Here is a 12,487-nt window from a genome sequence, read left to right as displayed (position 1 = left end):
ATACTGAGATCCATACATCCATTATCTTCAAATTAGGTACCACCTGTTCTTCATAACTGTCTTATACGAATGAGGAACACTGAGTTTAATTAAGTAGCACATGTGGGTGGGACAGGCTTTCCAACAGCAGTGAAATTATTAATGGACAACTTTATTGAAGTTCTTCACATTTCTGAGAAGCTAATTACAATGTAAATTTAGCCTTAAATTATGGCTTTGCTGTGGAATAGGAATTGTTAGTTATTAAGTATTTTTTTCAGATCCTAGGGAAAACATTGGTTTGCCAGGTACAATTTATTCTTATTTCTTTATTTAACTAACATGAGGCTTTTAAAACGTGGCCATCTTTTACTTCCAGTTTTAAGATATTTTCAGACTTCAGCAAACTAGAAATTAAAAAATGTGGTGCACCAAGGTATACATCAGTTTCTTATTATCTTTGTGTCTTCCACCCATCTCCTCTGCCTGTGTTCTCTTGCACTGTACAGGAATATAAAAGTGAGACAAACTTGTAAGACAGCCCAGATCTACAAATATGAGGAGAGCCCCAGGTGATGAAACATCTCAGCCACAATGACAGTGTCATGGTTAAAAGAAGTTAAGCAAACAGGCGAGGTTAAGCACCTGTGTCAGTTCAGTAGCAGGGTGAAGAGGCCAGGGCAGTCAACCCACCCCTCCTCCTGATGGTCACTAACTTACCTTTCCAGGTAAACAACTGCCCCCCAAAGAAAAACAGTTATTTATTTAATTAATTAATTTATATCCCACCCTTCCTCCCAGCAGGAGCCCAGTAATGAAGGTAAAACACCAGCAGAGATGGAAGGGACAGAATTACCTGGACAGAAGTCATGGATATGTGTTCAGTGCAAAGTTCCTGGTTTCAGGGGGAAAGTTTGATCCATAGAAGCCAAGGTAGCTGACCTGAAGGTGCTGAGACAAGCAGAAAGACTAGTGGATGAGGCCTTAAAGGCTGTGATAGTTCCACTTCCTGGATGACAGATCCTCTGCTGTCATAGAGACTGAGGGTTTGGGAGAAAGGAGGGTGACACTACAAGGAAAAGGAAAAGGACCCATTCCTTGGGGGACAAACGGATATCCTCCAAAGGTTGGTGAGTCCCTAGTAGTGGGCGATTCATTCAATAGAAACACAGATAGCTGGGTTTGTAACAGCCAAGTAGACTGCATGCTGACTTGCCTACCTCATATGAAGATTGTGGGTACCATACATTGTGTAGATAGATAGTGCTGAAGAGGAAACAGTGGTTATGGTGCACATTGGCCCCAACAATGTAGTCATGAGAACAGAGCTTGGAAAAGTTACTTTTTTGAACTACAACTCCCATCAGCCCCAGCCAGCATGGCGCTGGCTGGGGCTGATGGGAGTTGTAGTTCAAACAAGTAACTTTTCCAAGCTCTGCATGAGAACCTGGAAGCCAAGTTTAGGTAGGGAGTTAAAAGGCAGGGCCTCCAAGGCAGCTTTCTCTCTGTGGCTGCTGGTGGCTCCATGTCAGTGGTGCAGGGGAATCCACTCTGGGTTTTAGTCTGAACTTTTGAAAAACTGCCCAAGGTGCTGAACCTACAATCTGCACCTCAGACATCTCCTTGAAAGTTCAGATTAAAACCCAGAGTAGATTCCACTACCACATTTTCATGAAGCCACCAGCTACCATATGCAGGGCCAGCTAGACAGGTGAAGCTAGGGGGTTCAGTGCATAGATAAGATGATGGTGTAGGGAGGTAGGGTCTAAATTTGTTAGGCTCTGGTCATTTTTTGATAGACCTGCACAACATGGATGGGCTCCATCTGAACCAGAATGGAACCAGACTACTGGCATTTAACATCAAAAAGGTAGTAAGAACATAAGAAGAGCCTGCTGGATCAGGCCAGTGGCCCATCTAGTCCAGCATCCTGTTCTCACAGTGGCCAACCAGGTGCTTGGGGGAAGCCCACAAGCAGGACCTGAGTGCAAGAACACTCTCCCCTCCTGAGGCTTCCGGCAACTGGTTTTCAGAAGCATACTGCCTCTGACTAGGGTGGCAGAGCACAGCCATCATGGTTAGTAGCCATTGATAGCCCTGTCCTCCATGAATTTGTCTAATCTTCTTTTAAAGCCATCCAAGCTGGTGGCCATTACTGTGTCTGTAGTAGAACAGCTTTTAAGTTGATCCCTGGGAAAAGCTCACCGGAGCCGGGGAGTGTCTGATTCAGGATGAATCACCCTAGGAGGATGAGGGAGAAAAAGTTTTGATATTCCGGTCTCATAATATCAGAACCCAGAATCCAATATGGTTAAGTTTTTAAACCATGCACTCCTTCCATCTCTCCAACCCCCAGACAAATTTCTTCTTCCAGCCTTAACTATGATTAGCCCTTCTGCGCAAACTTCCAGAGACCACATGCCAGTGGTGGGCAGGGCCAGAGGCAAAAGCCGGCAGAGCAATGAATGTAAAGCTTGTCTTTCTACAGCAGGCTAGTTCCTGCATAGACACTCACACACTCTTCTCAGTCCTCCATCTAGGAAAGCAACAGGTATTAGCAAGAGTTCAGGGACACATTCCAGCCAGGCAACAACACTCACAGAGAGGGCAAAGCAGGACCAATAAGAAGTATGAAAAGCATACACACCATGCATTTAAAGCACATTATTTACCCCCAAAGAATCATGGGAACTGTAGTCTACCCCTCACAGAGCTACCGTTCTCAACACCTTTAACAAAGTAACATACCCAGCATTGGGGGGGGGTATCTTGTGCTTTAAATGTATGGTGTGTTTGCAGCCAAAGAGGCTTGGAGGCAGGTATGTGGGGAAATCCAATTCAGTTTGCATTTAAGGGCAAACCTACCTAAATTCACACTTTGCCACTTGGGGCAGTGAAACAATATGGGAACCGAAACAGAGCCATCCTTCAGAATTCACACTTCTCCAAATTTTGGGATGCAGTTCTCCAACCAAATAATGTGTACAAAATGTGTATGTTATGGGAAAGTGTCTATAAACATGGATATATTAGTGAAAAAACATATAAAACACATTATGTTTGGGGAAATTGCTTGCAAAAATGTGTTTATCAGGCAAAATTGGATAAAAAATGCATATATTTTGAAAAAATTGCACTAAAATGCTGATGAATTGTCAGAAGGATTTTTTTTTAATTGTAAACTGATGCAGAAATGTGAAGACCTGAATTGAAGACTGGAGTAATGAGAAACTGAGAGAAACCTAAGTTTGATTTTTTTTACCCCTGATTAAGGGAAACATCAGCATTAACTTTAACCATATTTGGTGCTAACAGGATTCTCTTGGACACACGCTTTGAAATCCCTTTTACATCACAGTTATAGATCCTGATCAAATAGGGACCCTGATCAGCATCCACTACAGATAAGATGGGTGCCAATCCTTCCTGCATTTAACTGCATTAAAGCAGGAGGAAAAAATTTACTCCAGAGCAGCAAGGGAGGAAGGAACATGAATTTCTGAGACTGGCTTCCAGTTTCCTAGCCACAGTTAGGAGGGAGCCAGCGTTGCAGCATGATACAGCTGGAACAGCCCAACCTGATCTTGAAGATGATTTCTTATTGTTAGTGTTGGGCGCCCCTGGAAACTAATGGAATCCACAGGATTCCTGAATGCCCTGGGGGACTTCCCAGTAGATAGAGCAGGTGACCCTGTTGAAGCCCTTGTCACTCTGTGGAACAGTGAGGCATGTCGGGCGCTTGACACGTTTGCCCCCGAACGCCCTCTCCGGCATTGTGGAGCCTGGTTTGCCCCTTGGTACACCAGTGAAATAAGGGCAATGAAAGAGGCTGGACGATAGCTAGAGCGCAAGTGGTGAAAGATGTGCTGTGAGGCTGATCGGGCACGAGTAAAGCATCACAACTGTGGCTACTGTGTGGTGGTGAGGGCAGTGAAGGCGACCCACTTCTCTGCCACCACTGCATCCTTAAGTAGCTGTCCAGTGGAGCTTTTCCATATTGTCAGGGGTCTGTTGACATCAGCTTCAGGAACTGGAGTTTTATACCCTTTGGAGGCCCACTGTGAATTGTTTGCAAGGTACTTTGAGGGTAAAGTTGCTCGCCTTTGTAGCAATCTTGATGCCCCATCCACATCTACTGTAGTCCCCAGTGAAGTGTCCAGTGCAGTGTCTGCTGCAACTTCTTTGGTTTCAGTTGATGCTGATGACATAGACAAGGTGCTTGCGATGATGCGGCCATCAACATGTCCTCTTGACCCTTGCCCTCCTTCGCTTATTAAAGCTTGCTGAGAGGGTTTGACCGAGTGGATCCAGGTTGTGGTCAACACATCATTGCGGGAGGGAGTGGTTCCAGCCACCCTGAAAGAGGCGGTAATCCGATTGTTGGAAGTGGGGCAAGAGCAACTTCTGTTTGGGTTCTTTTATTTGCATTCCAAAGGGAAGGTGGAGTTAGGGTCCTCCAGCTGGCTAAGCTTGCCTACCTTTACCTGTGCTATTCTCTACCTGACTTCCTTCAGCTGTAAACTGATACGCTCAGGGAAGCTTATCTGCCCCCCCTTTCTTTCTCTTCTTCTTCAACTGTCCAAGGAGAGAGGAGACATCTTTGTTTTTGTTCTCTCTCCTGAGCCATGAGGGCAATACCCATGTCTGGGCATTGCGCCTCTAACTTAGTTAGCTAGAACTAGGTATGCCTTTCCTATCTAATATGTATTTCTATAAATAAAGTAGCTTTTTCTTATTTTACTAAGTCTTAAGTCTCAGTGATCTAAGTGCAAGATAAAAGCCTGCTACTTAGGTAAATACACACACTATCACATAAGCAGCTTAGACCACTGACGAAATCTGCATAATATACAAATTTCCATAACACCCACCTCTCCTGAAAAAGCCCACCCTGGACCCGTTGGTTTAATTACCAACCAGTCACAAATACCTCCTTCTTAGGGAAGGTGATTGAGAGGGTTGTGCAGCAATTGCAAGTACTCTTGGATGAAACAGATTATCTTGACACATTCCAGTTTGGTTATGGGACTGAATCAGCTTTGGTCACCCTGATGGATGACCTTGATCGGGAGGACAGGGGGAGTACGACCCTGTTACTCTTACTTGATCTCTCAGTGGCTTTTGATACCATTGACCACGATATCCTTCTGGGCCAACTTGGTGAGATGGGTATTGGAGGCACTGTTTTACAGTGGTTCCAATCCTATCTCCAAGGTCATTTTCAAAGAATAGAATTGGGTGATTGTCTTTCGGCCCCCTGGCAGTTGTGCTGTGGGGTGTCGTAGGGTATCATCTTGTCCCCCATGGTGTTTAACATCTATATGAAGCCCTTGGGAGCAGTCATCAGGAGATTTGGGGTGAGGTGTCAGCAGTACGCTGACAATACCCAGCTCTATTTCTCTGTAACATCTGAATTGGGAGAGGCCGTGCAAGCCCTGGACCGGTGCCTGGACTCAGTAGTGGGCTGGATGAGGGCCAATAAACTGAGTCTGAATCCTAACAAGACGGAGGTGCTGTGGGTTGGTGGTCCCTGAGTTCAGATAATTAGTCAGTTGCCTGCTTTGGATGGGGTTGTACTTCCTCTGAAAGAGCAGGTCCGTAGTCTGGGAGTGCTTCCGGATGCATCTTTGTTGCTAGAGGCCCAGGTGACCTCAGTGGCTAGGAGTCCTTTTACCAGCTTTGTCTGGTAAGACAGCTGCAGCCATTTCTGGACCAGGATAGCCTGACCACTGTCGTCCACACACTGGTAATCTCCAGGCTGGATTATGTAATGCTCTCTACGTGGGGCTGCCCTTGAGGTTGGTCTGGAAGCTGCAACTGGTGCAAAATGCAGTGGCGAAATTGCTCATTGGGGCAGGGTATCACCAACATGTCACCCTGCTGCTGAAAGAATTGCACTAGCTGCCCATTTGCTACCGGGCCAAGTTCAAGGTTCTAGTTGTGGTGTACAAAGCCCTATACAGCTTGGGACCAGGATACCTGAAAGACTGTCTTATCCCTTATATACCCAGTCAATCACTGCGCTCTGCAGGTGAGGGCCTCCTGCAGATACCATCTTATCAGGAGGTCCATTCTGTATAACATGGGAAACGGACATTTAGTGTGGCGACACCTACCATGTGGAATTCCCTCCCCTTAAATATTAGACAGGCACCATCTCTGTTATCTTTTCGGACCCTATTGACGATACTGCTCTTTCAACAAGCCTTTTAAGGTGGGACCTTGTCCCAGTCTGCATCTGTGTTGGAATTGCTTTTTAGTATGTCTTTAAACCTTTTTTTTTTTTTTTAAATGTTTTGAACCTTTTTTTTTTAAAAAAAAGTTGTTTGGAAAGCTTTTCTAAAAAATGTATTTAAAGATGTTTATTTTAATGTATTTTAAAGTCTGTTTTTATGATGTTTTAAAGTGTTTTTAGTGCTTTTGTTTGCTGCCCTGGGCTCCTGCTGGGAGGAAGGATGGGATATAAATCAAATAAATAAATAAATAAAATTACTGTGGCAGTATAATTCAGCTGAGTGCTACCATCTTATTCTCTGCTGGTTCCAGCAATATGGGGAATTTATACATACAAATGCTCTCTGGTCTCACGGCTAAAAAGATCATTCTATTGCTATTTGATTTGTTGTACAGTTATTTGCTGGAGCCCAAGGCCACCACCTTAAACATGCTCACTTGAAAGTAAGTCCTGTTGGAATCACCAGGGCTTTCTTCTAACTAAGACCCTGGCTAGGAATGCAAGTGGATGAAGCAACAGAAAAAACTTGTACAATATTTAAGTTGTTGTGAGACTTACCTCTTGGATAGCCTATTTTCAAGCCAGTTAAGCTGGAATACTGAGGAATCATTCATTGGGGGATTACTGGTTAAGCTTCTGCAATCAATACTGAATCATTTCAGATGTTGTCAGTGTGCAAGATATAGTGTGTGTTAGCTTAAAGGCATAACAGCCACAGGTGTGTGACATACAACAAATAGGATTGCTGGATTTAAAAGGACATAACAAGGGACATCTGCTGAAATTCTACACAGCTATTAAAGGGACAGGAGCACTATCCTCTTTTGCATGTGCTCACCCCAAATATAAGATGCATGCGTATGTTACATAGCATTTATAAGATTTGAAGAATGTTAAAGCTGAGGAATAATGAGGCATAGAAATATGTGACTTGCCCAAGATCATGGCACAGAAATCTTAAGCACAAATAACAGTTAATAATAAAGAGCAGTAGTGGTGTGTGCAGTGAGGCCACCCTCCTGATACCAGCTTGTTAGCTGCTTACCTGGACTGGGCTGGGTCAGGGAAATGGCGAGGTCAGGGCTGTGCAGTTGCACTGGTGGGATTGCTGCCAATCAAGTGAGTTCCTGTCCTCACTGCTATTCCCCCAGCCAGGTAAGGAGCAGTGACACCAGTATCAGGAGGGGCAGCTCCATGGCTGTTCCCCACCACACATATGCAACTGGTATAGAGAGTCTTTGAGTATATACAGAGTGTTTTCCCTCACCACTGAAAAACTGCAGACCTTCTCTTCCCCACACACTTAGAATACAAAGAAAGACTTCTAGAGTGATGTCTCACACTGATTCAAACCCTAGCAAATCTTTTTTTGAAAAAGAGTTACCATACCTCTATTGCTCCAAACTAGAGCTAGAAAACTCATAATTCCAATTCCATCTCCACTCTTAATCATCCACTCCTAATTCTCCCCCTCCTTCCAGCAAAAACAGATTCTGTTTCCATCCACCCATCACAACTATCTCCCCCTTTCCTGTTATACACAAGCTCCCTTTGCTTAGTAACTCCACTACTCCATTTGTTCCAAGACCTTCGCTGAGCTCCACCCACTAATCTGCTTTCAAACCAGAACAGAGTCCAGGAATATTAGTACTTCAGAGCATGTACAGAATGCTTTTCCATCACCACTAGACAACTCCTGCCCTTTCCCCCAATCATATTTGTAGGTTTTCACATGCTTAAGAAGGATTTTAAGGGCTGAGCCCACAAGGGTTTTTTTAACACAATTTTTTAAATCTAGTTTCATTCCTCCCTCCTCTCTTTCCTAGGTCCAGCAGCCCAAATTAGAAATAATGCATAGTATCCAATGAAGTTGTCCCATTTATGCAAGGACTTCTGCTTGTGCTATGGAACCTCCTCTTTTCAATACACACGCTTGTGCCCCCCAAGTTGGGGGAAACCCCAGAATAGATTTGGGGACAGAGGAGGAGAAGGAGGGAAAGTTCTGTTGCATAAGCAGAAGCCCTGGCACAAAGAGGAGAACTTTGTTGGATACAATCCTAAATATGTCTCCCCACCTTATTTAAAAAAAACACCAGCACAGTGCAAAGAGAACCTTCTTCATTTGTAATGTTCGTTTTGATGTAATCTATCGGCAAATATTCATTTTAGTGTTTGTTTTGTAGGGAATCAGTAGGGCTGGATTTTTCTAAAATCTTAATACTGAGTTTATCTGCATACATTTTTTCTAATTCGTGTCTTGCTCCTTGATCTTGAAGTGAGTTCTTTTTTTACTGGTTCTGCTAAAAATACAAATAATTATCACATATTATATGCATCATCATATGTATTATATTTTATACTCCAAACGTCCTAAAATAACCAACACATAAACAGACTTTCCTCTTCTCCCAGGCATTTTAGCATGTGTTTTAAATTGTTTAAAATTTTTAAATTGTGTTTTAAAAGATGTGTTTTTAAAAGATGTGTTTTTAAATTTGTATATTTGTTTTAATGTTACTGTAAACCACCCAGAGAGCTTCAGCTATGGGGCGGTATATAAGTACAATCAATCAATCAATCAATCAATCAATCAATCCAAGGATGCATATAACTGTATAATAATATTTATGCATTAGTACTAGCTGCAGGAATATCAGTACTATCCAAAATTTGATTCTGACCCCCTGGGATTAGAAGACTTTCTCCAGCTTTGGGCGGAAGCACTCAGAGTATTACTGCCCTCCTTTCCCTCAGTAAAAGCTTGTCCCAGGTGAGTCAGAGCAGGGGCTTTCCAATTCCCTCCTGGGACACCCTGGTGGAATTCTTAGAGACTGCCTGAGGGGAGAGTTGCCACAAACGTTCCCTGCAAGGAACCACTCAGAGCAGAGACTGTCCACCTCTGGGCAAATTTTCCCAAGAGAGATTTGGAGGCTCGAGGGGCTTGTAATGTTTCTGTGCCGGGGGGGGGAGCACTGAGGAAACCTCAGCCTTGCCTTGTTCAGGAGCCAGGGACTCTCAGGAGGAGGAGGTCGCTGATGGGAAAGGAGATCCCTTGGGTGTTCGTAACTGCTTGCTTGACTTGGGAGACTGAGAGGAGGAGGTTGACAAAGGAGTGACGGAGACCCTCTTGGGAACTGCTCTATCCCCAAATGGCCAGTGCTTGGTTTTTTTGAAGGGATCCCCTCTGTCCCCTCAGGTTTTTGCTGCAGTGTAAAATAATATTAACAACTTGTTAGTAAAAAATGTTACACAAATATGTCCCCACGTGGCCTACACCATATTTAAAAGCATAAGGTAAAATACATTACAATACTTACACAAAAACACCGGCATTTTGTTTTTAAAATGTGCCAATAATGGATAGGCTGGAAGGGCCAAAAAATAAAAAGGTTTGGTGCCAAGATCAGGCCAGGCACCCAAGGGGGTTTTGCTCCAGGGCTTTTGCGGTTTGTCTACAGGTGCCGCCTTGCCTGAGCTCCCATTTGTGTTGGGTAGCTTGAAGTCCTCCTTTGCACCATCTGAGGACAGCAGCCCCTGGATGCTCCAGAGTCCAGAGGAAGCCCTCAAGTGCTGTAATGCCCCCATTTGTCTTTCTAGGAGAGGATGTCTTTCAGACCCCCCTCTACTAATGGCCATCCTGATGCAAAGAGGCTCAGGTCTTTCTGCTGAGCAGCTGTGATTTCAGGAGCACAGCATATCCCTTGCAACTCTAGCACCCTAGCCCCTCCCCGCTCAGAGTTCCCCAGCTCTGCTACACAGAGAAGCCTCTATTCTCACCTTGTGCAATGGCACAGGTGGAAGGAGCACCTGACTGTTCATCTCTGTATTGTTTCGGCTAGGATTCTTTCTGCCAAAGAACAAGGAGCTACCAGCTGCTAGCTCAGCTCTGAGGACTGATCTGCCGCCCACCCTTCCTCCTCCTCCTCCTCCTCCTCTTGCCTCTCTCCTTCCCCACCTGTGCATGAGGACAAGGATGCTTCCTCTTGGCTGTTGATTTTATATTCTCTGTCATTTGCTCTCTGTGTGGCTAATCCAGTTCAGTTCAAAGCTTATAATTATACATTTATAACTGTGTCTCAGAGGCCACAATATCTGATATAGTCTGTATGGCTTTTCTTGCAAGTTGCAGAGAAATCAATGAATGGGCTTTCTGGACTGGACTTTCAAAGTAGTATGTGAGCCTTCGGCATGCTGTGCTTGTCCTGATGGCCCAAATGTGTGTGTGGGATGTAAGCTGGGATCCCACCCTTGCATTCTCACAGGAGGCTCTTTGGTATGTATGTGATAACATGGAACTGACTATGTTCTCCAGGAGCTTTCTACTCCGGCTCCACCCTCCCTCTCACCAAACAAGCTGTCTGGAAGGTTGTTGTGCTGAGTAATTTGCAAGCAAGCGGGAGGTGCTGGCTGACACCAGCACCCCCTTCCTCTGCCTCATGGTTGAGGGTCTTCAAAGGCTGTCCAACTGCAGCTCCCTCCCTCCCTCCTATAATTTTCTCCAATGAAAGAGTGTGTACATGCATATGCACACACACTGACAGGTGCCTGAACAGATTTCAGATGATGCTACTGATATATGGCCAGTTTATTCAGAGGTCTGATATTGAAAAAATGATGTAAATATTAGGTGTTTCTTCCAGATTTGCGCATCCCATAATATAACACAACAGCTTTCCAAGATGTATAAGCTTTTGATTCCTAAGCAATTAAATGCATGCTTTAATTTGGATTCCTGCATTGAGCGGGGGTTCGACTCGATGGCATAGGCCCCTTCCAACTCTGCGATTCTATGATTCTACATGAGGCTTGATGTAGTAAACATATATGTGATTTTTTCCTTATAATTTTGCATACAATTTGTTGGGCTTTTTAAAAAAAATGCATGAGCAGCTCGAACATAAGTAGGTGCTCGATGCAAATTGCAGTTGGATCTGGGTAAAACTAGATCAGGCTAGAACCACCATATTCCGGGTATATATCCATGTAAAATGTATTCCTGCCTTCCCAAGGGAGGGGGTGAAGATTGTAAGGGGATTGGTGGAGAACGTGATAATTCTAAGACAGTCGATGAGGGAGATTCTCAGGAAATCCTAAAATCCTAAAGGGCATATGTCCTGAGCACTTTTAGGTATCCGATAATATCTTCTCCTCTGATCCAGAATAGAAAATCAGGAATTGCCCTGTTGAACTATCTAATGCATCATCCACTCTAGGAGCTCTGCACTGATAATACATTGTATTACTATTTAATGTACAATACATACTATACATGCATCTCCCTTTTCTTCTTCAGTGTAACCACAACTGGCAATGACTAAATATTTTGACAAACCTTAATTCCAGGTGACTTTATTCCTTGACTGTTTTTCAGTACCTCTTCAACATTATCAGGGGCCAACCTTCTAGATCTTTTGTGAAATGGTTTATCTTTATTCTGATATTGTGTTTAGCGCAGCCTCATCCAATTCATTGGTACTGGGGAAGGGCTATAGCTCAGTGGCAGAGCATCTGCCTTGCATGCAGAAGGTCCTGAGTTCAATCCCTGGCATCTCCAGGTAGGACTGGGAGAGACTCCCTGCCTGAAACCTTGGAGAACCTCTGGCAGTCAGCATAGGCAATACGGAGCTAGGTGGAGCAATGGTCTGACTCAGCATAAGGCAGCTTCCTATATTCCTAGGAAACCTTGGCCCTCTTAGCCAATTCCATCTTTATTCTTTCTCTCCAAATGTGAGGGACAGGAGAATCCCCCAAATTTAACTTTTCACAATCAGATAGTGGTAATTTCTTATGCCTAGGAGCAAGTATATGACACAGTCTCAGCCTGATACATTTGTGCCAACAAGACAGAATTGCAGACCTTTGGGGGCCCACAGACACATTACAAAATAGAGAAATTGTCATGGGCACTGCACGCACGCAACCAAACACACACCACAACCTATTCTATTGGCGCTTGCAGAATCAGCTGATAGTTGTGGCTTCAAAGCACTGTGCAGCACTATGCACAGGGATTTGCAGGCACCACCAATCAGCTAATTGACAGTGGCAGCAAATCCCTTTTTGGCCCAGCCACAATTTTGCCTGCCTCGTGCCTCTTAATTGACATCATATATGACCTCAGATTTGCTAGGATAGGTGACCATGGATTTGCGGGCAAAATAAGAAGGATGGGCAGCCCTTATTAGGTGTTTCCTCACTGCTGCCATAAAGCCTTCAGCCAAACACTTACTTCACTCCAGTGTCCTATCTTCATAGGCTTTTATACATAAAGTG

At 44.2% G+C, this 12,487-nt stretch overlaps 1 long non-coding RNA gene across 1 annotated transcript; it reads right to left on the bottom strand.

Moving 5' to 3' along the window:
• Positions 1-217: 217 nt before the first annotated feature.
• Positions 218-6,868, bottom strand: LOC133378081 (uncharacterized). The gene is made up of 3 exons (XR_009760846.1): positions 6,773-6,868; positions 836-930; positions 218-480 (listed from the first exon to the last, which is right to left on the bottom strand). It is a non-coding gene; the product is annotated as an uncharacterized LOC133378081 (long non-coding RNA).
• Between the last annotated feature and the right edge of the window lie 5,619 nt (positions 6,869-12,487).

This window comes from Rhineura floridana, chromosome 2 (genome assembly GCF_030035675.1).
Source record: "Rhineura floridana isolate rRhiFlo1 chromosome 2, rRhiFlo1.hap2, whole genome shotgun sequence".
NCBI lineage: Eukaryota > Metazoa > Chordata > Lepidosauria > Squamata > Rhineuridae > Rhineura > Rhineura floridana.
This window is presented reverse-complemented; position numbering and strand designations above follow the sequence as displayed.